Source organism: Pelmatolapia mariae, linkage group LG6, assembly GCF_036321145.2.
Source record: "Pelmatolapia mariae isolate MD_Pm_ZW linkage group LG6, Pm_UMD_F_2, whole genome shotgun sequence".
Classification (NCBI taxonomy): domain Eukaryota; kingdom Metazoa; phylum Chordata; class Actinopteri; order Cichliformes; family Cichlidae; genus Pelmatolapia; species Pelmatolapia mariae.
This window is the reverse complement of record NC_086232.1, coordinates 13,655,960-13,683,223: the sequence shown is the minus strand read 5'-3', so window position 1 is coordinate 13,683,223 and position 27,264 is coordinate 13,655,960. Positions and strand designations below refer to the sequence as shown.

At 41.3% G+C, this 27,264-nt stretch overlaps 2 long non-coding RNA genes across 3 annotated transcripts; one reads left to right on the top strand and one right to left on the bottom strand.

Annotated features, from left to right (window-relative positions):
* Positions 1 to 554: 554 nt before the first annotated feature.
* LOC134628993 (uncharacterized) lies at positions 555 to 2,658 on the bottom strand. The gene is made up of 3 exons (XR_010094042.1): positions 2,548 to 2,658; positions 1,245 to 1,583; positions 555 to 1,002 (listed from the first exon to the last, which is right to left on the bottom strand). It is a non-coding gene; the product is annotated as an uncharacterized LOC134628993 (long non-coding RNA).
* Positions 2,627 to 24,550, top strand: LOC134628992 (uncharacterized). 2 transcript variants are annotated; one of them, XR_010094041.1, is made up of 6 exons: positions 2,627 to 2,814; positions 19,455 to 19,530; positions 20,250 to 20,371; positions 22,319 to 22,392; positions 24,062 to 24,307; positions 24,443 to 24,550. It is a non-coding gene; the product is annotated as an uncharacterized LOC134628992 (long non-coding RNA). The 2 variants fall into 2 exon arrangements; XR_010094040.1 differs by lacking the exons at positions 22,319 to 22,392; positions 24,062 to 24,307; positions 24,443 to 24,550 and having other exon boundaries at positions 2,675 to 2,814; positions 20,250 to 20,530.
* The last annotated feature ends 2,714 nt before the right edge of the window (positions 24,551 to 27,264 follow it).

Genomic DNA, 27,264 nt, shown 5'->3' with positions numbered 1-27,264 from the left:
GGCACTTCTTGATGGCACATGTGACATTTCAGTCTGCTCCCGTTTTAATTACATGATTGAAAAAAAAATAACACTCTTAACTTAAGCACAAAAAAATCTATTTGGAATAAATAAATGTTTTGTCTGAGTTCAGTCAGTGCGCCCCAGGGTGGCTGTGGCTACAATGTAGCTTGCCATCACCAGTGTGTGAATGTGTGTATGAATGGGTGGATGACAGGTTGTGTAAAGCGCTTTGGGGTCCTTAGGGACTAGTAAAGCGCTATACAAATACAGGCCATTTACCATTTCACAAAAAGTTAGGCTATTCAGGATACCCTGAATGCTTAATGTCACCTCTGAGATGCTGGAAGAGAAGCAAGAATATCACAGATCAGGTGAGGGGAAAAAAAAAAGAAGCTCTGACACATTTTAAGCATCTGGAGGCTAGTAGGAATCCTGATTCTGTTGTTGATGGGTCTGTCTAGCACAAACCCACCACTGGAACGAGACAATTCAGTTACACAGCAAAAAGCACTGAACACCAAGCAGAGCTCTTTATGTTTCTCATGCACGAGGGAGACCAACTGGACAAACGCAGTTCCTTCTCCTGACCTCAGTTGCTGTCGTCCGCTCCCTCGTAACACTGATCTTTTATTGAGGTTACATGAATATGCATAGATTCATTAACACATGACGTCTTACATAGGTACACATGTGAACAAAGAGTACCGTGTGTGCGTGAGTAGGTGTGTGTAGACTACTAAGGATCACACATCCTATCAATATTACATTGACTATAAACTCTAAGCATATATGAGTAAATACTTCTAAGCATAAATGACAATCAAAATATAAACCTGACAGTTGTTGTTCATGTTTTCAAGAAAACAACACCACAATAACGACGCACAGAACAAATAGACAGATCGACTTTCAGTCCAACAGATCTATCCTCTCCGTGTCCCCCAGCCTCCTTCCCTCCATCCTCCTTCCCTCCATCCTCTGTGTCTCCTCCTGTCTGACCTGCAGGTGAGAAACAGATGTGAGGTGTCAGCTGTCAGGTAGGTGATGATTGAAGAACAGAACAGAATCCATTTCCTCTTCAAACTGCTGTCAGACATTATCTACTGCACTCTGATCACATCACTCAGACCAGCTGCTTTCTACAAAGTCTCATCAACAACATCTTTAGAAACAAACATCAACAACCAGGAAGCAGCTTCACCTCTGATCACACACACACACACTCAACTCTACTCACTCACCTGGAGAAACACTTAACCTGATGGTGGTGATGCGCTTAGTCTTCCTCGGGTTCTTTCTTCTCACGAAGACCCGACACTCGTATGTTCCGCTATCAGCAATCGTCACATCCTTCAGAATCAAAGACACGTCTCCATCCTTCATCTGTCTGTCCTGCAAATCCAGCTGGTTCTTAAAAGATGGATGCTGCTCTGGAACAAAGTGCCTGTTGCAGTGAGCAAGGACATACGGTGTCTTCAGGTCAGCTCTGCGCCACTCTACTGTGTAGTTCTTGCGGTTGATTGGAGCTCGACACGTCAGTGTGACGTTCTGTCCAGACTCAGCTGTGATGTATTTCTGGACTGAAAGAGGAAACAACACCACATAAAAATGTGGTTAAAGGTCAAAGTACAACTGTTCACTTCTACAGCAGCCAATCAGAGAGAGACTATTGGCCCGTGGTTTATGCTGGTTGAATCAAGTGAACCTGACCATCAGACCTGTTAGAACAAGTATACAGATGAATAAAAATAATCTATAAACAACTGTTCCTTCTGTGAAGATGACATGAACTTGTCCAGGTTGTTTTAAGTAGGCTGACATTCCTGAGAGTTTTCCTCCTGTTTTCACCATGAGAGCTACAAGGCCATGAGCCTACATGAGCCTCTAGTTTATACACCAGGTGCACTGAACCTTACACTGGCAAAGAGCCTGCACAGGCTGCCTGTGAACACAAGTTCATATAGCATAACTGGAAATACTGTGTGCACTTAAACTTTCTAAACGAGCTAGTGGTTGAGCAGGGAGAGCAAGTTCTCCAGCTGCTGCTGAACTGAGCTGCCTAGCTCCCTGGATTTGCACCCTGAGCATGCCATCCTTGGCAGCAGTGTGTGGCACTGCAAGATTTGTTATCAATCCCATACCAAGTAAATAAAGGGTCTGTATCACCAATACTTTTTAACAATTAAGGTGGATGCATCATCAAACTGCTGAATCTGAATTAATCAGTTAAAACCCAGGACAGAAATAATACAACGATTTAGTCTGTAGCACATCTACTTGTAGTTTAAATACAGTAATCACACAGTATCTCTTTCACAGTCAACATAAAAGGATAATTATAGTCAATCAAATCTGAGCCATATTATATTCAGTATATTTGTTTTAATTCTAGTAAATGTTTTCATTTAAATAACATGTTTCAGGGAGCTAAATTAATTATATCAAGGTCTTTGCATAATTTATACTCTTTCAGTTGTCTGAAGTAAGAATAGGGAAGTTTGCAGTTTGAAAATGTAAGTAATGTAACTAAAATATTACTATTACCACAGTTATAGATATTATAAGATAGTCTCCGCACACTGGTGAGTTCAGCTCCAGTTCATACTGGCTCGTGCTGGTTAAGAAGAAGAGGGAGGAGCAAACTGTGTGATCGGTGAAATCGAAACTGCTTCGTGGCATTTCCTCCCTTTAGTCCGCTCGAGGTGAAAAGGAACGTTTGGTTTTATTTCGTCGTTAACGGATGGAAAAAAAAGATTTGGGATATCCAGTACTCGAAGACGACAATGACTTAACTACCCTCGGCGCGTTGGGGTAAGTAAAACACAGACATATTAATTGAGGAGATTATTTCAGGCCTGGTTACAGAGCAGATGAAGTCCAATATTTATGGCCGTGCTAGGCTCTCGCTGTTGTATTTCCCGTCTGCACTGTTCGCACGAAATGTGTCACGTCATGTTCTACACTGGCTCGTTTGCGTAGCACTGCACAAGGAGCTGCACTGCACTGCACAAGGGAGGAGCAAACTGTGTGATTTTTTTTAACTTATATTTATTTATATTTTAGACATATAGTCAAGTAAAACAGGAATCACATAAAAGATAACATTGTGGTATTACAATGAGGAACAATGAGAGTGACAGGGACAGTGAGACAAAAGTGAGTACAAAAATAAAATAAATTAAGGTGAACATAAATAAATAGAATAGAATTCAACTTATTGTCATTGCACATGTCACAGGTACAAGATAAGATAAGAGATAAGATAAGATAAAACTTTATTAATCCCTCGGGTGGGTTCCTCTAGGAAATTCGGTTTCCAAAAGCACAGCACCGACAGAAGTTACAGAGCAACTGAACGAAATGCAACTACAAGGCAACGAAATGCAGTTTGCATCCATCCAGAAGTGCTTTAGCCATGATATAAATATATTACAAATATATATTAGCAATAATATAGATATGTGAGTATACTACAGAAATTATATTACATTACATTATATTACAGAAATGGGTCTAATATGGTTATAATGTACACGGTATGATGGTGTGTTTTGAATGTGCTATAACTATAAGTATGTACAGGCTATGAACAGGATATAAATATGAAAAACTATACAGAATATGAAATAAAAAAACTATATAGAAATATGAGATATACAGCTATACAGAAAACAAAAGTTTGCAAGAGCCAAATCAAGTTAGCAGTTTCAAACGGTTACAGATGTTAAGAGTCTTGAGAGCCTTAGTGTTTTTTGATGAGGAGATTGTCCTTATATACTGTGCGAGGTCCATTTTTAATACAAGGAGTTCAGGCTTTCTGCCGAGGACTTTGCTTTTGTGTATGTGAAATTTTGCCAAAAATAAAACCAAATTTATAAAGAAGAAAGCATCATTGTCCTTGTCTTTAAAATTATAATAGCGAAAGATAACATCCTTGTAGTATAGTTAAAATTAGGGAGAACAGAGTCAGTAATAAACTTATGGAAATCATTCCAGAATTTGAGAAGGGGGGAAGGAGCAAACAGATTTTTTTTTAATTTAATTTAATTTTTATTTTTTTTTGAGGAGCAAACTGATCGGTGAAACGCCAACTGCTTCGTGACCAGTGTTGGGCAAGTTACTTTGAAAAAGTAATTCAATTATAGTTACTAGTTACTTCTTCAAAAAAGTAACTGAGTTAGTAACTGAGTTACAATATTCTAAAAGTAATTAATTACTTGAAAAGTAACTATTGCGTTACTTTAAAAAAAACGTTTAACCCTCTGGGGTCCAGGGTATAATTGGCCATTTTTAACTACTTTTGATTTTCCCTCCACATTTTACCTTTAAAAACTATTTACTTTGTCTTGTTTGGTATCATCCTTTTCAGCACAACCTCACGTGCCTGAATTTACAGTCATGTTTTCATTTTGACATACTGTATTAACACAATTGATCTAAAGTCAGACAAAAACCATAAAATCAGAGTAGAAAAAGTTATATTTTTTTACTGTAACAACCACAAACATCTTTAATGAATCATATTTCATAACTTTAAATGCAAATATTAATTGTCAATTTTAAAATTCTATGCACAAGTTTTGCAAACAACAAAGTTATTTGCATTCATTTACCTTTTACCCTTTTTTAAAATAACCATTTCAAACTATTTACAGAACAATCAGCTGTTCTTCAATAAGATGCCACACAAATTATTTGTGCCACTCCAAAAAAATAATTTCTGTCCACTATAAAGGAGAACATCACAACCTGATACCTGCAGGTCTGACAGCAGCAGGTGTATCACTCCTTTTTCTACCTGGAGACAGCAGTCACCTCATTGTTCTGACACACAACACAAAACTATCCACAACACTACACACTAACTACACAAGACAACACATGAACTACACACTCTAAACACGCTAAACGTCACAAATCTCTCACATCTCAAAACTTGCGCTCTCTCTTTTTCTGCTCTCTCTCTCTTTCTCTCTCTCTCTCGCCGTCACTCCTAAAACTTCCGCTGTTTTTCTTTTTTTGCTCATAAGCAGAGAGTGCTTGCTAGCGCTAACGTGATGAAACTATTGAGGAAAAAACGCCGCGTATATATTGTTTATCATGACTCTGGTTTTACGTGGCCTATCAACATAATTTAAAAACTGGTATATGTCACCTTGTTGCTTTGTCTTTAAGTGGTCATGTGATTGGCTTACCACGACTACTTTATTCTTCCTCAGTCAAACAGCAGCACTCATGCGATTGTTTTGCCCCCTTAGCTCCAGGTGTTGTGCTAAACAGTGATCGTGATTGCCGTCCGCGGGAGCGCGCAGCTGCTTAAAGCTGTAGCGTCCAGATTACTTACGTAGTCAGCTACTTCCATGCAACTGATATAAGATGCGGTAAGCTGAACACAGCTTCAACCGTCTGTTTGTTGAAAAATAGTAACGGACCGCATTTTCTTGTTAGTAACTGTAACGGCGTTGTAACGATAGGAATAGTAATTAGTTAGATTACTCGTTACTGAAAAAAGTAACGCTGTTAGTAACGCCGTTACTTGTAACGCCTCTATTCCCATCACTGTTCGTGACGTTTTCTCCCTTTAGTCCGCTCGAGGTGAAGGAGAACGTTTGGTTTCATTTCGGTCGTTAACGGATAATGTAGAAAAAAGATTTGGGATATCCAGTACTCGAAGACAATGACTTAACTTTGAAGTTATAACTATTTGTATAACTGCGTCGAGGTTTATTCAACCTCCAAAACAGCATGTTGTCTGCCCGACGTTTGCCATCGGGCACAAAGGCCTGTAACTTCTACAGCCTCGGCACGTTGGGGTAAGTAAAACACAGACATATAAATTGAGGAGATTGTTTCAGGCCTGGTTACAGAGCAGATGAAGTCCAATATTTATGGCGGTGCTAGGCTCTCGCTGTTGTATTTCCCGTCTTTACTGCTCGCAGTTGTGCGGACAAAATGGTGTCACGTCTATGTAATGCTGGGCAGACACTAGGGATGGGTATCGTTTAGGTTTTATCCGATACCGGTGCCAAACCGGTACTTTTGAAACGGTGCCGGTGCTTAAACGGTGCTCAAACCGGTGCTTAAAGAATGGAGAACACAAAATTGGTCCAAAAACCTCTCATGTTCAGCTGTTCTTCTTTTGTAAAAAGATAACAATGTTAGCCTTTTCTGCAGCTATGGGGCATATATGGTATCACTCTTGGCTGGAAGCAGTGATTAAACAATGGAAAAAAACACAAACTTTGTCCAAAAACCTCTCATGTTTAACTGTTTTCCACTTTTTCTTTGGTCATTTTAGCCTTTTTGGCCAGGGTGAAGGGAGCATCTGCCGTCAAACAAGAAGACAGCTGCATATAACTACGACGGTGTTTGCTAGTTCATCTTACATGCATTAATGTAATAATGTGGTTAGCCTACTCAACGTAAATCACACACGAACAACATTAAGCTACTCACGCAGAGACGAACGGCTGCTGCTGCCATCATCATCTGTCATCATTTCTGCTACACTGGCAGGGCTAGGGGCCAGGACTCTACTCTTCGGGTTCTTGGGGGATGTTGCTAACTCCGGGTCCGATAACAGGCACCACACCCGCAGTAGATGTGCACGGTGTGAGGTCTCGCAGCAAGCTATCAAACACGGCGTATTTCTCGGCTTTAAAAAAACCCCGCTATGCGTCGCCAGGTGTTTCATCGGATTCGAGGTGTTACCTCCTTTGACAGTATCACAGTATCAGCTTAAAGCACTTGTTGCAGGCTGCTGAGTTTGCATATTTTTCTGTGAAGTACAGTCAGACTTTTGATTGCTTCGCCTTGGGCATTTTTAATCTGTAGCTCTGCTCTAAAAGAACGTACGTACCTGGACCCGCCTACTATCCTCGGAAACGTAAAATGATTGGCTAGAATTGGCTCAGGAAAAAAAAAAAAAGCACCGAAATAAAGCACCGAAATGTGCGCCTGCTTTTCGGTCTGGTTACTACCGTTTATGTCAGAACCGGTACCCATCCCTAGCAGACGCTGTGCGATTTTTTCAGTTGCGCGATTCAGCTCCTGCTCAAACTGTACGATTGACTCGCAGAGGTTAGAAGTTCGTAGGTCACGATGCAGGGTCTCACATAGGGCTGCCACGATTAGTCGACTAGTCACGATTACGTCACCCCGCAGTTCTTCAGCTGAGACACCTGAGTTAGAAAACACAAACACTGCAGTTGTCTTTTACTCGCGAGGACGGTCACAGAGCGCTCGTACCAGGAGACACTCACGGACTCGCGCCGTGTCACCGTCTGCGTCCTTTATTTATACAAGTCTGTGTCTGTGTGTGTGTGTGTGTACAAAGATAACAGAGTTATTCTAAGAACTTAGAGCTGAGGTTCCCCTTTTCTAAGTCTGCATGTTCTTACAGAAAGAAGAAGCTGTAAGTTGTTTATCACACAAAAGTACATGTCAGAAGTCACGTAGACATGTGGATTGCTTAGTGATCCTAAAAAAGCACATTTCATGAAGCTGATCACACTATATAAAAACAATTTTCCTCTGACACCACCCGAACACGCAGTTCTACAGTATGGGGATATTTTAATAGAAAAGGAAGTGATTCAGTCGTTTGCCGGCTTTGTAAGGTGGAAATGGCCTATCATAAAAACACGACGGCTATGCACCAGCACTCAAACCACGGTGGTTTGTGCTACAGAACAAACCACCGTAAGTATCCGGTTGTGCCGTCTCAGTTGTTCTCCTGGCTGAAGTTTGGTCCTTTTACAGCATCCTGCCACGCGATTACATTTGTTCCTAACCACCGAGAATCCTCACGTTAACTTTTATCGAGTGGAAAAAAAGTTAGCTTGTTTATATTATGCTAACATAGCTGTGTCGCTAGTGGTCACGTAGCACGTCATTATACACCAGCTAGCTAAACTTCAGTAACCCTACAAACGTCACTGCTGTTTCGTTTTCTGTCTTCATTTATGTTGGAAGTGATAACAGAGCTGTACATTTTAATTTGTTTCCAAAACCCCGCAGTCAGGACATGGTATATTGTATTTAGATAGAAGCTAGCGAGCTAACTTCCTGTTAACTTTAACTCCGTTAAATGTCATAAATTCTGTTTTCATGGATGCCTGGATGTTAAACTCAATTGTTACACCTGGTAGAGCAGAACGCTGATCATTTTATTAAAGATGAAAGACTTTAGACAGTTTTTCAACTCTCAGTAATACCATAGTGATCGTTTGATATATGGACCTGCAACGGAGTTCAGGCCCAGACACGGCTAGTAACGTCAGACTTAACGACCGCTGGATTTTACCCTTTAATTCATCCCAATGTTGTAGCCAAACATTGTCCTGATCTCAACTCCCCCCAGTCTTGTGCAAAAGCTTCTTCGATCTTGTCGCCAAGCTAAGTTAAACTAACTCCCAGGCGTTAATGCTAATAATGCTAGTGTCTTCTATTTACACCGCTGCTGCAGTTTTCAAAATACATTTGATGAAAGTCAAATCCCACCTGCAGATACCAACACGATCAAGCAGGTAAAGAGCACCGCATAGATCCAGCAGGAGTTTCCGGGGCCCATCTCGTGTCTTGGTCTGCCGATCCTGAGATTAGAGTGTTCTGAAGGGTCTTTTTTATGCGATGGGACTGTGGGCCATCATGGGAGGTCCTTAAAAAGGAACTTGAATGTGGGAATGGAACGTGAAAAAACTGCCCTTTTTGATAATTTGGTAATAGTAATAATAAAAAATTGATCTAGAGTAGTTTGTGTATTACACAGTAGTTAAATCGTTGTATATTTATTTCTAAGTCAGATATTCAAAGAATAGTTTTGAGTGCAAGCCTCACCTGCCTTACCTGTATTTGTTTTTAACACTGCATGCTAATCAGTCATATCCTAATATGTATGACTATATATTTATGAAAAAGAATGGATATTTCAAAGTTAAGTATATTTTACCTATCTGATTTTTTACATTGTGGTTTCAGTAATTTCATGACAAGGCTGGCTGTGTTATATGTTTGAAGTCTGTTATATGATTGAAGTGATCAAAAGGACTGTAACAATTACGCTGTTATAAAGACACTTCAAAAACAAGTCATGTCTGTATAGTCTAAGGAGCTTGGAAAGAAAAGCGTCTGGACTTCTTTGAGTTGCTTGAAGACATTTCTAAGGGTCATTTGACCCTTAGAACTGAAGAAGCTTCTCAGATGAGAGGTGAATAGTCTTCAAGCAACTCAAAGAAGTCCAGACGCTTTTCTTTCCAAGCTCCTTAGACTACAATGACCTGGATGACCGAGAACCTTCACAGACACAAGTAACATAAGCTTTAAATAAACGACATGGAGCACAAGGTGCAAACATTGCATTTAAATATAGTGGAATAAAAGCAGAAGTTAGGGCTGTGCGATATGACCAAAATCTCATATCCTGATATAAGATATGTATCATCCCGAATTTGTGTTATATATCACAAATTTTAGAAATAAGGTCCTGGATTTGTTTTGACTGGTCTTTCTGTTCATCATCATTCATTTAGTTTATTTTAAACAGTCTCAACAGGATATTGAGCTTTATTGTGAAAGGTTTATGTGGAAAATAAACAAGCGGAGCCACACGCTGGGTTTACCGTCGTTGTTGCTACTGACAACGTGTAATAACAGTGGCTTTTCCGTCCGTAGTGTGGTTATTTTAAATATATAAGAGAAAGAGAGAAATTTAAGAAATTAATATAGCCACTACAGTGACCATCAAAACAATGAAAAAATATTGCAGCAAACAGTTTATTTTGCCACACCACGAAACAAACGATAGCGTGTAATATGAAACGATAGATGTTTATATATCGTCATCTGATATATATCATTATATCGATCAGCCCTAGCAGAAGGCTGTACTGGAGAGCATCATAAGGTATGACCGTGGTATGGTGATCTCTCTGAGCAGGCAAAATTTAAGCCGCTACGTCTTGTGCAACTGGGAGGACTCAAGACCTCTCCCATTTATGATTGGTCTGTAATCACACAGGTACAGAGTTCTGTCAGACCAGTCACATCTCCTTCTTTCTGAGTATGAGCTTTTTTCTTTCTGGAAGATACAGAGTCCCAAAATGCATCTGAATCGCTTTAATAATTGTTTTTTACAACAGCAATCAAGTTTTTAAATAACAGTTTTTAGAGTTATTTGCAATATGAGTATATACTTACTAGTATGTTTGTCCATCCATCCATTTTCTTTTGCTTATCTGGGGCCGGGTCGCAGGGGCAGCAGCCCAAGCAGAGAAGCCCAGACCTCCCTCTTCCCAGCCACCTCCTCCAGCTTATCCAGGGGAACACCAAGGCGTTCCCAGGCCATCCGAGAGATATAATCTCTCCAGCGTGTCCACCGATCTCGTTCTTTCGGTCACTACCCACAGCTCGTGACCATAGGTGAGGGTAGGGACGTAGATCGATCGGTAAATCGAGAGCTTCACTTTTACGCTCAGGTCTCTCTTCACCACAACAGACTGGTACAGCGTCCGCATCACTGCAGCCGCTGCACCAATCCGTCTGTCGATCTCCCATCACTTGTGAACAAGACCCCGAGATACTTAAACTCCTCCACTTGGGGCAGGAACTCGTGCCTGACCCGGAGTGGGCAGTATGTTTGTAATTATAGATAATAGATTTTATTTTTAAAAAGCATCTATTTCTTTCTTATTTCTTTAATGTTTATTGACTCTGTGAAGGCAGCATTTGTGGCAGTACTTGAGTCCACAACAAATTTCTCTAAAGGGAAAAAAAGTATCAATGATCCCATTGTAGTTCTTATTTGTTAGATGATGTTTATAGTGAGTGTACTTCTTTGCATGCTGGTCAGTGTCTTTGTCCCTTTGTTGTCACCCTGCTGGGTCCATAGGAGCCTCTACCATCACCCATCCACTATATGTATATAGTGCTGCAGAAACTGTGCAGCCCCCACCCCGCCTCTACATGTTTGCACTGAGTAGGAGATGCTCTGTATCTCATTGTACATCTGTATAGTGGCAATAAAGGTATTCTATTCTATTCTATTCCTTTTATATTTAAACTTTATGAAGTTAATGATTTCATAGTTTGTGTGACATTCTGCTGTGTTAACCATGCAGCACCTCTGTGCTCCGTCAGTCCAACAGCCTCCTCCTCAGCACGCTCAGCTTTCACTACATTAGTGTTCAAAAGAGGAAAAGCTCATGAAATAATCTGTACTTCAGTTCTGTAGTGAGACCAAGAGTTAGCCTGTACCCAGGGTCAGTCCTTCATACTTCAATGTTTTCTTTTCCACCTTTTTGTTTCTGTGTTCTGATGTTGGATTGTGTTTCTGTTGACTGGTGGGCCTAAACTTGATCTTGGAGCCTGGGGCTCCTTGTTTATTTAATAACAAATGACTAAATATGGTCGTGAGTTTGTCCACAATATCCACAACAAGATCTTTAGCCAGTTTCCAAGTGCTATGTGGTAATCTAACAAACCAGTTATTTTCAATGCGCACCAGCCGTGCAAGCAATGGCAGCAGCCCATTTGTTGATTTTCATTTCTGACACTGTATTGCATAATCAACTGTCTTAATGTGACCGGCCCCTTCTCTACCTTTGCTGTACACTCACCCAGAAAAGTGGAGCTGAAAGGCTGAGACAAAACAATGAAAAAGTGTGGAGAGAATTTACCTCAGAAGAATTGCAAACGAGTATGATATTATTCATAAGCGTAAACAAAGATTTAGAAATGTGTGCAATGATTTGTGTGTAACTTTTGAGGACTCTCAGGTGCCACAAACAAATATGAAGCAATCTGACCTCATGTAAAACTATTTTACAATTAAGTACATCTGAACCTGAATACTGATCACTTACACACGATTTAAATGTCAGATATCTAAAACTACACATAACATCTGTCTCTCTGTGGACTAATCGCCTGATAGGTGCAGATGACATTGGTCGTGTCCAAATTCATGGGCTGCATCCTCCTGAGGCCGCATTTGTAGACCGATTACGTCACAGCGACGCGCCGAAGGCTGTCCAAATTCGTAGACTCCTCTGAATGCAGCCGACAAATGCGTCCTCCTTTTCCCCGAATTTGAAGGATGGGTCGGGTGTGTCCTTCGTGGCCTACCATATCCCAGAATTCATAGCACGGCCCAGCCAAACTCCAGTTTCCAACAATGGCAGCCGCTACCAAGTTTTAAAATTACTCATATTAATGTTTCTGGGTCACAAAATAAACTTTTAACATATTTTCAGGCGAGAAAGTAGCTGTGTAAACATCAAATATCTGCTCGGTTTATCAAGATATCGCATATTTGCAAAAGTGCTTCGACGTTTTCGGAGACGTCTGCTACCCACCAGCTCGATAGCTAGCCGGGAGCTCGGGGGTCACTGAAGCCGCTGAGAACGGCACAACTCCCGGCACATCATTTTCAGATCACCGCAGACTTTCGCTACTCGGGTTAAACGTAGTATATAAGTACCTGAGACAACCTAAAAATGTTATTGTTGGGCTTTTTTCAGTGTTTTGTTTGTTCGTGAGTAAATCGGTTTGGCTGAGATTAAAGTTATTAGATTAGATTAGATAAAATAAAACTTTATTAATCCCAAGCTTCCTCCTTGGTTTTTACACAGCTGACTAAACGTCAAACAGAAAACTGATTAAACAGAAGTATGAGACGGTCGAGAACTTACACCAGTGTCCTGTTATATTTTACAAAGCAAGAAGCAGACGGTCGAGTTTATTAAACTCCACCGAGACAGCGGTGACGCTAATCAGAAGGCTAGACCGTCCAATTTCTCCAGCCGTTTACTTCCGGCATACCCGACCTCCTGAGGACCCGGCCCACGTAGACCGCGAAGGCCGGGTCCTCAGGAGGATGCAGCCCATGAATTTGGACACGACTAGCAGCCGGTGTCCATGTGGGCTTTTAGGCACTAAAGTGCAGCTTGTAATTTCTGTCACATGCTGCAGTGCAACAAAGAACTAAACCAACAACAGAGCTGGGGAGTAGCAGAATACATGTACCGGCATTACACTTTTAAAATACAAATATGAGTAACTGTATTCCATTACAGTTACCATTTAAATAGGTGGTAATCAGAATACAGTTACTGTGTTGAAATAAATAGAATACACAGCGGTCATTTCATGTGCTAGGCTATGCCCTCTCTATGCCTTCTCCAATTTTGGTGCTTTAATGCAGACAGGCACATGTTTAGCTCAGTTGGATGAGCATGTAGTCATATCACATAGCTGAGAGCAGCCGGCCCAGGTTCAAGTATGACTCACGGCCCCTTTATTTATTATTTTTTTAACTCAATATTCATCTGGGGCTAATACGGTTTCTCTTATTCTGATTGCTGCAAACCCAAATAAAACACATAATAAGAGGCTCTAATGTAAGTGTTTTGTTAATGTTGGTGGCATCAGTTACACAATGGATCCAGAGCCGGCACAACATGCAGGGTCTGACAGGGTCAGCAGTGCACGGGCAGGAAATCATTTCCGACACCATAAAAAGAATGGGATGGGCGAAATCATAGGTATCTTTGATGAACTGTTGCTGTGTGATTTTTATTACTATTAATGAACGCTACTCGCCACTGAGCTAACAGTGTAAGCTGCCATTAGCTGAGGCTGAGGTTAGTTATAGACTGCAGACTGTTAGACTGTTTCTCAATACTCAAGTACGCGAGTCTGGACTTCGTAATTTCACACGGGAGTCCGGGCTTCCCGTGAACGCAGCGTGATGGTTCTACTATTGGAATGGCAGTGTACTTGATGACATCACGGCTCTGGCGTTTTTACTGCCATCCCCTCTTCATTGAACTGTGATTAATATTTGCAATGGAAATTACACAAGACAAAAAAAGATTGACACATGATGTAGTAGCTTTCTTTAAAAAAAAAAGATAATTTGAACTGATTTGAATTGAACAAATATTTAAAATATAATCTGATCAGCAGCTTTTAGGATCTCCCTGTATTTTTTTTTTTTTTTTTTTTTTTTTCTATTAAACCTGTCCCGTTTGGTTCTTTTGCCATCAGAATTGTTGTCTAAAGGCGAAGAAAGATGCCCAACGGATTTACTTTACCAAATGGACCATCCCAGCCTTGCCGTAATGGTCCATTTGATTTACCTTTTATTGTTTATTTTATTTTATTTTATTATTATTTTTTTTTACTTGCTAGATACGGGACAGGGGAAAAGAAAAGGGAGAAAGAAAGAGGGGGGAAAAAAACAAAACAAAACAAAAAAAAAAAAACAGCGGAGAAGAGGGACGGGGATAAAGGGCAAAAAACAAAAACCAACAAAATAAGCAGACAAAAAATACATATATCGATCACCTGGATCACCTGTTGAGAAAGAAAAAAGAAAACAAGCAGAAGAAAACGAGAGTAATAGAATAAACAACATCACAATGATATATGGGAATAAAACACTAAATACTTAATATTAAACATTATTGTGCAGCACGTAAGATCGACAGCGCACAGTGTGCTTTGAGGTAGGAGCCAAAAAGGGTGTAGTTTGTGTGTGTGATCACCTGTGTGTACACCTGTGAGCATGAGCGCGCTTGTATTTAAAAGGTTCCTGAATGTAATGATCTGCTAGAGGGTGTGGGGGGCCACAGTCCCATCCTCCAGGGCATGAAGCAGGTATGGAGGAGATCAAAACTCCAGACATCCAGAGGCCCCCAGAACACAAGAGACCAAGGAAGACCAACAGAGGGGCAGCCGCGCCACTGTCCCAGAAAGAGCTGAGGAGAGTCCCAGATGAGGGGTCACTCAGCAGCCGCGGAGCAGAAGCCAGGGGGGGTTGCAGTGATGTGCCCGTGAGCTCCGCCGGCAGCCAGCTGTGCCTGAGTGACCGAGCCCCAGGCCGAGAGGCCGAGGGCACCCCACCCCCGAAGTGGCCCGAGCGAGCCCCAGGTTCCAGGCCCGGATAAGCAGCCACCAAGGAGTGAGCCGGTGTGTACCCGGACGCCCACCCCCGGACACAAAGAACCACCAACGCACCGATGTCTGAGGGCGTCCGCCACCGGCAGGGGAAGTGGTGGGGGGAGATAGGCCTCCAAACCTTGGAGGGCCTGAGATGTCCCCAGAGAGGTGGCGTCTGATACCCAACCTGACATATAGACACAGACATACAGGCACACTCAAATACAAACATCCACTCCCACCCTCATGCTCTCATAGGCAATTACTCCACACTCAACCAACGTGGAGACAGACATAAAGAGACGCTGTACACACAATCACACTCCCCAAGCCTACTCTAAGAACCGGGTCTAGGTACCCTTGCCCCTGGAGGGGGAAACTGCACCCAGACCCAGGTGGTGTTACCCTTTTCCCTGCAGTGGGGAGAAGCAGACTGCCCCGACTCCGCAGCAGCAGGGAGGCCCCACACACCAGACCCCAGTCGGACGGCCAACTCCTCCTCCTAGCCCCCCCGCTCCAGCAGGCCGCAGAGACCGGGGGTGTGAGAAGACTCCAAACCTCCCTCCACCCGCTCATATGTAGTGTTGATGTATGTGTGTTCTAAGGTGCAATTAAAACCCAGGAGGGCATGGAGCTACCTGCCAGAGAGCAGCAGGTAAGTGCATAGCCCCTCCTGATAGCCCTCAATGTCTACGTGTATTTAAAATTGAGAGGTGGGCAACTACGCCAGGGGTGCGGTGTACACCCTGATGGTAATTTGGAGTCCGTGTTGTGAGCCCACCCCCAAGATCCTATATGTATGTGTTATGAGAGTGTGAGTAATGTGAATGTCTAAGTTGTGAGATAAAATTGAGGCAGAGGCAGCCAGAAGGGGACAGAGGGGGGGGATGCCTCCTCTGCACCCTGGTGACACACCCCTACCCCAAGGCCCTGCATGTGTGGGTGATTGTGGTGGAGCGGGAAGAGGGAGGCAGCTGGAGATGGGGAGGGAAGAAAGGGAGGGGCAAGTGACCCCTCCCTGGGGTCAGCTCCCCCGCTGACCCCAGTAGGCACCCCCATGCTCTGCAACCCGCCAGGGAAAGGGGGCCCAGGCCCATCCGGACCAGGGCCCAGTGCAGCAGCGCCGCCCGGCCCCACAGAGCCCGGGACAGCCCACCCGACCCCACTACAGAGAAAACTGCACCCACCCCATCATCCACTCATCTTCCAGACTACACAAGACAATAGACGCCCAGGCTGAGATCTTCCTCCACCTCTCCTATATCTCCCCCTCCTGCAGAGAGAATTCCTGAGGAGAGGAAAGCTCCTGCAAGATGTGACAACCTCCCCCACCAGTTGAAGAGTCCCCCAGGTGGCTCGATGCACCGGCGGCGCCCTGCGCCAGGACTGGGCCCCCATATACCCACCCGCCCACAACCCCAGCAACACACCAACCAGGACCCGAGCCTCCGATCTCCCTGTATTAACATGCTGTTTTTAGACTTGATGGATAGCATTAACAACCTGCTAGCTGTGCAGTTCCACATGATATTATAACAGACAAAAAGAAAACATATTACTGATACAGAAATAGTTTTCTATACGAGATCACTGAGAAAGTGCAGCCTTATCTAATGTCCACCCTACTGTTACTCATTTTATTTTAAGATTTAAAAATCTAGTTGGTATTTGTACGGCAAGTAACCTTCAGTAATAGTAATAAATCACACAGCAATAGTACATTCATGTAGTTGTAAAAAGCATGGTAATATATTAAGTAATCCAAAGTATTCACAATACGTTACTGTCATTGAGTAACTTAATGGAATACGTTACAAAATACATTTTGGGGCATGCAATCTGTAATCTGTAGTGGAATGCAATGCAGTAAATTACTTTATATTAACTAGCGTTCTGGTCAAACAATTGGTAGAGCACATTTTCAGGCCCTATATCTAACTGAGGCTCGCACTGAAATTGACGTACCTTGTTGAGTCTTTTCTACTAATTGGTTTTTCATCTGTAATGCCAAAAAAATCCACCAGAAGGCACTGTGAATGGAAACTGTTGGCTCTTCTTATACCTCTCCCAACTAGGAAGTCGGAAACAAAAAACATCCAACATATTTTGAGTGTTTTTGATTAAACTAGGGTAGGAAGATATAATTTTTTGATATATGATAGTGTTAGAGGACTTACTGAACAGATGTATGTCACTTGACAGCATTAAAAAAAGTGAAATTAAATGTTTAATAATTTTTTAAAAAAGTGGTCAATCAAACGGTTGATTTGTCCCTTTATGGTGCTAATGCAACCTAACCTAAATGTTATTAAAATTGATTATTTGCCATAAAATCAGACCACTAGACCCATTTTGTTTATCCATTGCTATTGATGAATCACATTAAGTATTAGCATAGCAAGAATATGCTGAAATAATTTCCTTAGTAAGTCATTTTTGTAACTTTCTGAGTTAATATTAGTAAATATTGTAAAAATCAAAAATAACATGTGGAAATCACAAATATCACAACTGATGACCTTTTAACCAAATTACAGTAGCTGGTAAATTAATGTTACTAAGTTTTCAAAATTATAATTTCATGGTGAACAAGTACTATATGTACGCTAAACAATTGTATATCTAAAAATCACATAGTCCTGTGGCATGATACTCATGATACCATCCACCTTCAACCACAGTGTGTTTGAGGTCATGGTTTCATATGAAGCCACAAGGGCTGGCACTCTCCACCAGTATATTGCCAACAAACCAGATGAGTGGGGCTTTAAATTGTTCTGCCAAGCAAGTTCATCTGGCATCATCCACGACTTGCTGCTGTATCAAGGGGGGGTCTACATTCTTCAATGCTCCCCCCAGTGAAAAGGAGCAGAAGCTCCCTCTAAGGGGCCAAAGTTGTAAGAAACACTATTCAAACCCATAGAAGAACCTCAGCTCTTCACAAGTTTCAGCTTGGTCCAGAACTTGCACACCGCTTTGGGTGTCAGGTGCATTGGTACTGTATGACCAAACTGGACCGGTGGAGCTCCCCTGATGGCAGACAAAGACCTGATGAAGAAGGGCCATGGAGCCTGTTATTACAGGTCTGATGAAGGTTTGATTGCAATGAAATGGTTTGACAAGAAATGTGTGGGTTCATGCTTCTTTCATCGGTCAAACGGTGGAGCAAAGAGTCCAATGCGAAAATCACCATTCCATGCTCATCACTCATCCCTGTATATAATTAGCATATGGGAGGAATTAAACTTTCTGATATGCTATTACACCTGTATAAGACGAGTTATAAGTTACAAGTTAAGGAGATGGCATATTCCACTTTTCGGATAGATCCTTGACTTGAATACCTGGTCTACAATAGGGACTGTGCCCTACTGGAACAGAAACTGATGGCTCTCAAAAGGTTTCCACCTGGCTGTGTCTGAACCAAGTTAACAAGCCAGCATATAGAGTTGGACAACCACAATTCAGCTGTCCAAGACCACAGAATAAATGCTACACCCTAAGACCCCAACGACCAAAACCACAAGCAGATGTGCTTGATTTGCACGGTTTTTATTTTCTTTTTTTAAAAACAAAACTGATTTTGCACAGTAGCATTTAATCAGAAGTGGCCTGCATGTGAGTATTTTGTGCTGTAGCACATTTTTCACATTTGCAGATGAAAAAACTATGTATTTTGTTGTTTGATATAATACTTTCCTTTGATGGAATGAAAACAGCAATGTTCACTGGCATGCTACTAGAAATAAACTGTATCCAATGCCCTGGATAGTTTTTGTTATTAATTTCATTATAATTTGGCCCCTTTATTTGATTTTTTTTCAGATGTATTATCTAATGTACTTGTATTTGCATGACATTTCATACTTTTACCATAAAGGGTTTGTTAGACCGTTTGTTAGAGATCAATATTTTAAAAACTACAGGGTCTATTGAAAAAAAAATATTGATTGTGGTTATTACTCACCCAAATCAATAAGAAATGCAAACAAAAAATTTTTCCATTGTTTTTTTGTTGGTGAGGACATTAAAGGGTTAACAATCAACAGCTGAAAGAATACGATTCAGTTAAACTTACACATGTCTATCCAAATACTATCTAAATTTGAAAATATAAAATACAATTTAAAAAAAGCCTTATGATATAAACAAGTCTTTTACAATGTCTCTGTAGAAGGTGTTAAGGATGAGTTTGTGGAGGCGCACCTTCTTCAGTCGTCTCAGGAAGGAGTGTGTACTATGTTACTCTTTAGGACATTAGTCCTTAGCTACACCAACAAGTCCCCAGCAACTGTTTATTTATTAATGTCACAACTTATTTTATTACAACACTGGTAGAATAAACAGTTTTTACTAAATAAAGTTACAAGTTTAAAAGTCAGTAACTCACTTTAAACGTTCAGAGGATTCTGGGAAATGCAGTCTTCTAATGACAATGTGTCTTAAATGCTCTTTGTTGGCATAAAAGTCAATCCTGCACTGACGTCCTCTGTGTGTGTTTTATTGTGCAGATCCAGCTGCAGTCTGTTCAGCAGTGAGAACTGAAGACGTCAGTCAAAGAGAAGGAAAAACAGTCAGAGCTGAGAGGTACAGCTGCTCTTCTTTTAGTACAAACATGATAAATCTGTTGGCTCAGAAATCAAACTTTTCCTTTATGTTTAAGATTGAGTTGCTTTTCAAACCATCGTTACGAGTGCTTCCCAGAGACGATGAGTGAAAGAGCAAAGAGTAAATTATAAATCAAACTACGGCAACACAGACTCAAGTGTCATGTAGTGAATAACTTCCAACAGCTGCATGAATAAGATGGAGTTAAAGTTTATATATTAGTCTTTAACAATGATTTAAAAGAAGACACTGATGAGGCGAGCCAGATTTCTTCAGGCAGGTCATCCCAGGATCGAGGAGTCCTCACAGCAAACATTCAGTCGTCTTTAAGTGTGAGCTGGGAACAGTGAACAGGTTTGTGCCTGCAGCATCTCAGGATGTACACACTGACTTGGACACAAGCACCAGTTCTAGTAAATATTCTGGTGCCAGTAAACTGTTAAGATGGAGCATTTTAATGTTATTTAATCAGTTTATTTTTCATCTTACAGTTAAAATGTATCAAATCAACATTGTGTGTCTCTGCAGATGCTGTGTGATCTGACACATCAGCAGAAAATGTGTCAAAAGTTCAATAAGTTACATTATTGTAACTGTGATGCGTTCACTGACATGTCCTCATGCTTTGCTGTATATAAAGAGAACAGAGAGGCTCTGCTTTGTGCTTATATTCTCCTCCTGTGTGTTTGTGTGTGCAGACTTTCTACCAGAGCCAAATGTCATCTACTCCTCACTGAAGTCGTCCACCAGTCCAACCACTGGAATCCAGCTGCTGCTCTCTAACTGGTCCACACAGCAGCTCAGGCCTGACACATTCACTGTAAACACACTGGTTTATATTCTGTTTGTTCTCCTCATGAAGGAAACCTCATACAACCACTGAGGGCAGAAAGTTCAAATGGAGAATTTTTGTTATTATTTTCTTTTATAAAGAAGCTGGAAAAATGTTACTTTCTTAAACTACAGGTCCTTCTCAAAAATTAGCATATTGTGATAAAGTTCATTATTTTCTGTAATGTACTGATAAACATTAGACTTTCATATATTTTAGATTCATTACACACAACTGAAGTAGTTCAAGCCTTTCAGTGTTTTAATATTGATGATTTTGGCATACATAACTCATGAAAACCCAAAATTCCTATCTCAAAAAATTAGCGTATCATGAAAAGGTTCTCTAAACGAGCTATTAACCTAACCATCTGAATCAACGAATTAACTCTAAACACCTGCAAAAGATTCCCGAGGCTTTTAAAAACTCCCAGCCTGGTTCATTACTCAAAACCGCAATCATGGGTAAGACTGCCGACCTGACTGCTGTCCAGAAGGCCATCATTGACACCCTCAAGCAAGAGGGTAAGACACAGAAAGAAATTTCTGAACGAATAGGCTGTTCCCAGAGTGCTGTATCAAGGCACCTCAGTGGGAAGTCTGCGGGAAGGAAAAAGTGTGGCAGAAAACGCTGCACAACAAGAAGAGGTGACCGGACCCTGAGGAAGATTGTGGAGAAGGACCGATTCCAGACCTTGGGGGACCTGCGGAAGAAGTGGACTGAGTCTGGAGTAGAAACATCCAGAGCCACCGTGCACAGGCGTGTGCAGGAAATGGGCTACAGGTGCCGCATTCCCCAGGTCAAGCCACTTTTGAACCAGAAGCGCCTGACCTGGGCTACAGAGAAGCAGCACTGGACTGTTGCTCAGTGGTCCAAAGTACTTTTTTCGGATGAAAGCAACTTTTGCATGTCATTCGGAAATCAAGGTGCCAGAGTCTGGAGGAAGACTGGGGAGAGGGAAATGCCAAAATGCCTGAAGTCCAGTGTCAAGTACCCACAGTCAGTGATGGTCTGGGGTGCCATGTCAGCTGCCGGTGTTGGTCCACTGTGTTTTATCAAGGGCAGGGTCAATGCAGCTAGCTATCAGGAGATTTTGGAGCGCTTCATGCTTCCATCTGCTGAAAAGCTTTATGGAGATGAAGATTTCATTTTTCAGCACGACCTGGCACCTGCTCACAGTGCCAAAACCACTGGTAAATGGTTTACTGACCATGGTATTACTGTGCTCAATTGGCCTGCCAACTCTCCTGACCTGAACCCCATAGAGAATCTGTGGGATATTGTGAAGAGAAAGTTGAGAGACGCAAGACCCAACACTCTGGATGAGCTTAAGGCCGCTATCGAAGCATCCTGGGCCTCCATAACACCTCAGCAGTGCCACAGGCTGATTGCCTCCATGCCGCGCCGCATTGAAGCAGTCATTTCTGCAAAAGGATTCCTGACCAAGTATTGAGTGCATAACTGAACACAATTATTTGAAGGTTGACTTTTTTTGTATTAAAAACACTTTTCATTTATTGGTCGGATGAAATATGCTAATTTTTGAGATAGGAATTTTGGGATTCCATGAGCTGTATGCCAAAATCATCAATATTAAAACACTGAAAGGCTTGAACTACTTCAGTTGCGTGTAATGAATCTAAAATATATGAAAGTCTAATGTTTATCAGTACATTACAGAAAATAATGAACTTTATCACAATATGCTAATTTTTTGAGAAGGACCTGTATTTTTTTAGTTTTTATATGAAAAAAAATTTCTTCACCAGGCATTTCAGAATAAAAGCATGACCAAGACATCATTTATACGTAAACGATAATAAATGGTATGCAACTAAAATGTAGATGTAATCCATGTTTTCATGTCTTTAGTAACTTTCCTGTTATTTCTAAGTGTGCTGTCATCTCCACAGCAGTGATCTGGTTTCTCTGCAGGTTCAATAAACTTTGGTCTCACTTGATCTTCTCGTGTGAGTCTGTGGGTTTCACAAAGATGTCTGATGGAAAACGTGAGTTGTTTTCTTTTCCTGATGGGAACATAGAACCAGTTCTAGATTGGTCACTGACTCTATAAATACTGAGGTACGACCATGAACACAGCTTTCTGAGCCCTCATGCAAAGTCCTGGTTGAGCCAGCTACACCATGACCAAGTTATTTATATTTTGTTTTCTTTTAGTAGCATCAAGAGACTACAGCTATTCAAACTTGTTATATAATGACAATTAATGTCTAAATGTTGTCTCTCGTTACAGTTTCAGAGTCAAAGTGAGAAAGTCAGTAGGCAGGTCTTCTGTCAGGTTTTTAATGCAGTTTGATTCTTGCTTAGATCCAGTTTACACATCAGCTCAGATTCAGTTTCACTGCAGAATTATTCATGAAGCAGCAGGAAACAACAACCACCATCTGAAGGCACTTTTACAGTAAAAACATGAGAAACAGAAAGTCCCTGAAAACTGCACGAACTGAGTCAACAGGTCAGAAAGTTACATTAAAAACACAAACATGAAACCTCATCATCCACTATTGTAACGTGCATTAGAAGTTAATAAATTAAATACAGAACAATAATAAAGTTAAGAAGTGCGCACAGTGCTTAAAGCTGTATATAATCAGAAGCTCCTCTGATATAAACATAAGAGAAGCAGCAGGTAGTTTGATATTAACCTCCTAGAACCTGGCGTCTGTGATCCACACAAACATGTGGTCACAACTGTGAATGAAGTGGTGTGATATATGGAGGTAATTGTGCATGTTTCACTTTGCTGGTTTACTGGTATAATGAGGTTCACAAAGTCAGACTAGTTTTGTATTACAGGGGAGGTCATATCACTATGGACAGTAGAGGGCAGCAGAGTGCTGTGGGGACTACAGCTGGGCCTGTAACACATCCACACGTGGACATCACATTTTGGGTCGTCTAGAATAAAATACAGAATTTTACTCTACAAGGGCCTGATATCCACGTACGAGGACATTATACTGCCACTGTTCTATCGAAATTTAACACGAATGTCCTCAGATGTGGATCCCATTTTTCTCAGAAACAAAAACAATCTGTTAGTTCTTTGTTTTCACATTCATCAGGTCCCAATCAGCCCAAATATCAAAGAGAAATTAAAAATGCCATGAAAGAGTTTGAGTGTTAGGAGGTTAAAGTAAAAGTTAAAGAGATGTTAGCTCAGCAGGTGGTTGAGGTCGAGACTCTATAATGTACGTTTAAACATAAAACCTGAAAATGTTTCCTGGATTGTTTGTCGACATTTTACACCAAAGAAAAAGAAAATTTAAAAATAATTACAAATCTTTTTTTGGCACTTGAGTCTGCACATGTTTCACTTACATGATTGGAAAACTACAACTGTCTTTATCCTGAATGCTCAGTGTCACCTCTGAGAAGCTGGAACAGCAGGAGACTCAGATCAGCTGGAAAAAACTGAAACATTTCAAACAGACTCAAGTTTAAATGGGGGCTGCTATGAACCCTGCTTCAGTGGGTTACATTATCTGTAGATCAAAAAAACAACAACAGCAGCAGTTGCAACAATAATAGCAACTGGAAGACCAACTTTTAGTCCAACAGATTCATCCTTTATCCCTCCATCCTCCTTCCCTCCTGCTTCCTTCTCTTCTGCCTCCTTCCCTCCATCCTCTGTGTCTCCTCCTGTCTGACCTGCAGGTGAGAAACAGGTGTGAGGTGTCAGCTGTCAGGTAGGTGATGAGTGAAGAACAGAACAGAATCCATTTCCTCTTCAAACTGCTGTCAGACATTATCTACTGCACTCTGATCACGTCACTCAGACCAGCTGCTTTCTACAAAGTCTCATCAACAACATCTTTAGAAACAAACATCAACAACCAGGAAGCAGCTTCACCTCTGATCACACACTCTACTCACTCACCTGGAGGATCAACAACACTCAGGGTAATGTTGCTGATGGGTTCACATGAGGTTGTTCCTGCCACAACGATGCAAATACGTGTATGTTCCATTATCAGAAGTCGTCACATTCTTCAGAATCACAGACACGTCTCCATCCTTCATCTCTTTGTCCTGCAGAGCCACACGGTGATTATACGATGGGTCCTGAACATCTCCGTTGGGCTTCTTGTTTTTCAACACAAAGACAAATGTATCTCTCAGGTCAGCTCTGCTCCACTCTTCAATGTCACCGTTGTTGTTTGGAGCTCGACATGTTGGTTTCCTGGTCTGAAGAGGAAACAACACAGAGCAGAGATGTTAAAGTTCAAAGTACAACTGTTCGGTTTTCTATTGCCCATTTGTGAGGTACGCCTGCTGCTTGCTGCATAGGGATGTGAGGGGCGGGACGGAGCAGCGGTGTATTCCCTGATTGGCTGGAGCAGCATCTAATAACCAGCTTGCAAAATAAAGCAAAATAAAAACAAACCAAGAAACACAAAAACAGCAGACTAATAATTTGCACCCATGTGTTTTCTAAACTCTATCACACACATATATGCGAAAAGTGAGTATGAGGTCCCTTGGTGCACCTATTTCTCCAGCTGCTGTGCTGAAGTTCACCCAGGGCACCAAACAGCCTAGGACCGCCTCTGCAAACCACAGCGACAGCATTGTAGCGGGGGACATTCGCGTGTTTGTAAATGTGTAAATAAAGTATAAGGTGCACATATATCAAAAAGTCAAGTGTTGCTCAAAGCACTGAAAACACAGACAAGTCATCAGGTATAAGTCACGCAGATTGTTTTTTTTTTTTTTCCATTTCCTCTTTACACGTCACTGTTTCTATAAATGTGATCAGGAAATGATCAGACAGGAGAGGATTTTCAGGAAACACTGTTAATTACATTTGGTTTCTTGTGTTTTTCACAGTTTACTCATTGAATTGACTTCCTGCAGGTTCCCCCCACCCCACTTTTCAGTTATTTGTAAAAAATGTTTGGAATCATGTATGATTTTCGTTCCACTTCTCACATGTACACCACTTTGTATTGGTCTTTCACGTGGAATTCCAATAAAATTGATTTATGTTTGTGGCTGTAATGTGACAAAATGTGGAAAAGTTCAAGGGGGCCGAATACTTGTGCAAGCCACTGTAGCTTCAGCTTAATTTCCTCATTAACCCTTTTCTTTGTAAAAAAAAAAAACATTGTCTTAGTCTTATCAACTGGAAACTTGGATCCTCACCTATACGACCATTCTTCAACTTTAGCAACTGCTTCCTGCAACTTCTTTACAATAAAACCAACATTCCTCCCTCTCCTCCATAAGGCTCCGTCATCAGCAAAAAGTAAACATCCCACCCCACCCTCTATGTCATTAAACACATCGTTAATCATTAGAGAAAATAACAAAGGACTCACTATGCTCCTCTGAGGAGTCCCGTTCTCTACAGAAAACCTCTCCGAATAATTCTTTCCAATTCTCACGTGTATCTGCCTACCCTTTAAAAAAATCCAAATCCACCTCTACATCCGCCCCTTAATCCCCAATTTACGGATTTTAATCAACAAACCTTCTCTCCACATCATATCATAAGCTTTCTTTATATTTAAAAACACTGCCACCACACACACTTTATTTATTTGAGCCCTCCTAATTCCATGCTCCAAACACAATACTGGAGCTCCCTCTTCTAAATCCACTTTGATACTTTTCATACTCTCCATAACTTTACAAATATGTGATGTTAAAGCTATCGGTCTATAATTACCTGGCTTGGTACCATCCCTCCCTGGCTTACGTATAGGCACCACCACAGCCTCTTTCCAACTTTGTGGCAGCTTCCCACCCTCCCAAACCCTATTATACAACTCCACTAACTGCTCTTTTGCTGACTCGCTCAGATGGTCTAGCATAATATAGCAAACCTGATTTTTCCCTGGCTGTGATAACTTATATTTCCGGAGCACTCGATGTAACTGTGACTTATTAAAAGGTATATTCAAAAGATCATCCACCATATCCAATAAATCTCTATTCTCTATAATTGTCCTGTCCTTCCCCCTACGCACTTCGTCACTAACATTCCCTGCGCCATGGATTTTAACTAGGGATGCACCGATACCGATACTGGTATCGGGTATCGGGGCCGATACTGTAAAATGTGTGTGTACTCATACTCGTAAAAGTTAACCGATACCATGAACCGATACTAACTTATTTCATTAGTCAGAGGGTGGCTGGTCATTTCTGTTGTAGTTTTTTAGATTGGCCACTAGGGGGACATCCAGCGCTAAACAGGCACAGGGTTAGGCGAGTGAGACTGGCAGCTTCAGATAAAAAAGAGAAACTGGAGGCTGCTGTAGCTAGGCTAAACAAAATGTCAGCAGTGTGGACCACAACAGCCAACTTTAACTCAGGTTTTGGAAAAGCGATGAAAAATGTCAAGAGAAAATCCACTGGCAGTTAAAACAACAGAGGCTCTGACTCATTTTATTTCTCTGGATGACCAGCCAATGCCGGTCGTGGAAAACATAGGATTGAACCGTCTTCTCAGCATACTCGAGCCGCGATATGAAATTCCCAGCCGCCCATACATCAGGGAGATAATGGTGCCAAAACTTTCTGAAGAGGTAAAGACAAGCAGTGTGTGCGCGATGTCAGTCCTCAGTTTAACGGCACAGTGGACTGATGATCCACGGGCAGATGAGGAGTTTGTTCGTCAATGCCAAATACTTTCGTTATTTTGTTTGTTCGTTTACAATATGGACACTCTGCAATAATTTAAAAGTTTATTTTATTCAAACATAATTTGTATTTATTTTATTCCAAACAGAAGTGTTTATTTATTATTCTGAAAGCTCGAGACAGTGCCCAATAGTTCAGTGATATTTTGTTAAATTACAATGTGGATACTCCGCAATAATTTAACAGAAGTCCTTATTTTTCACTTGAAATTT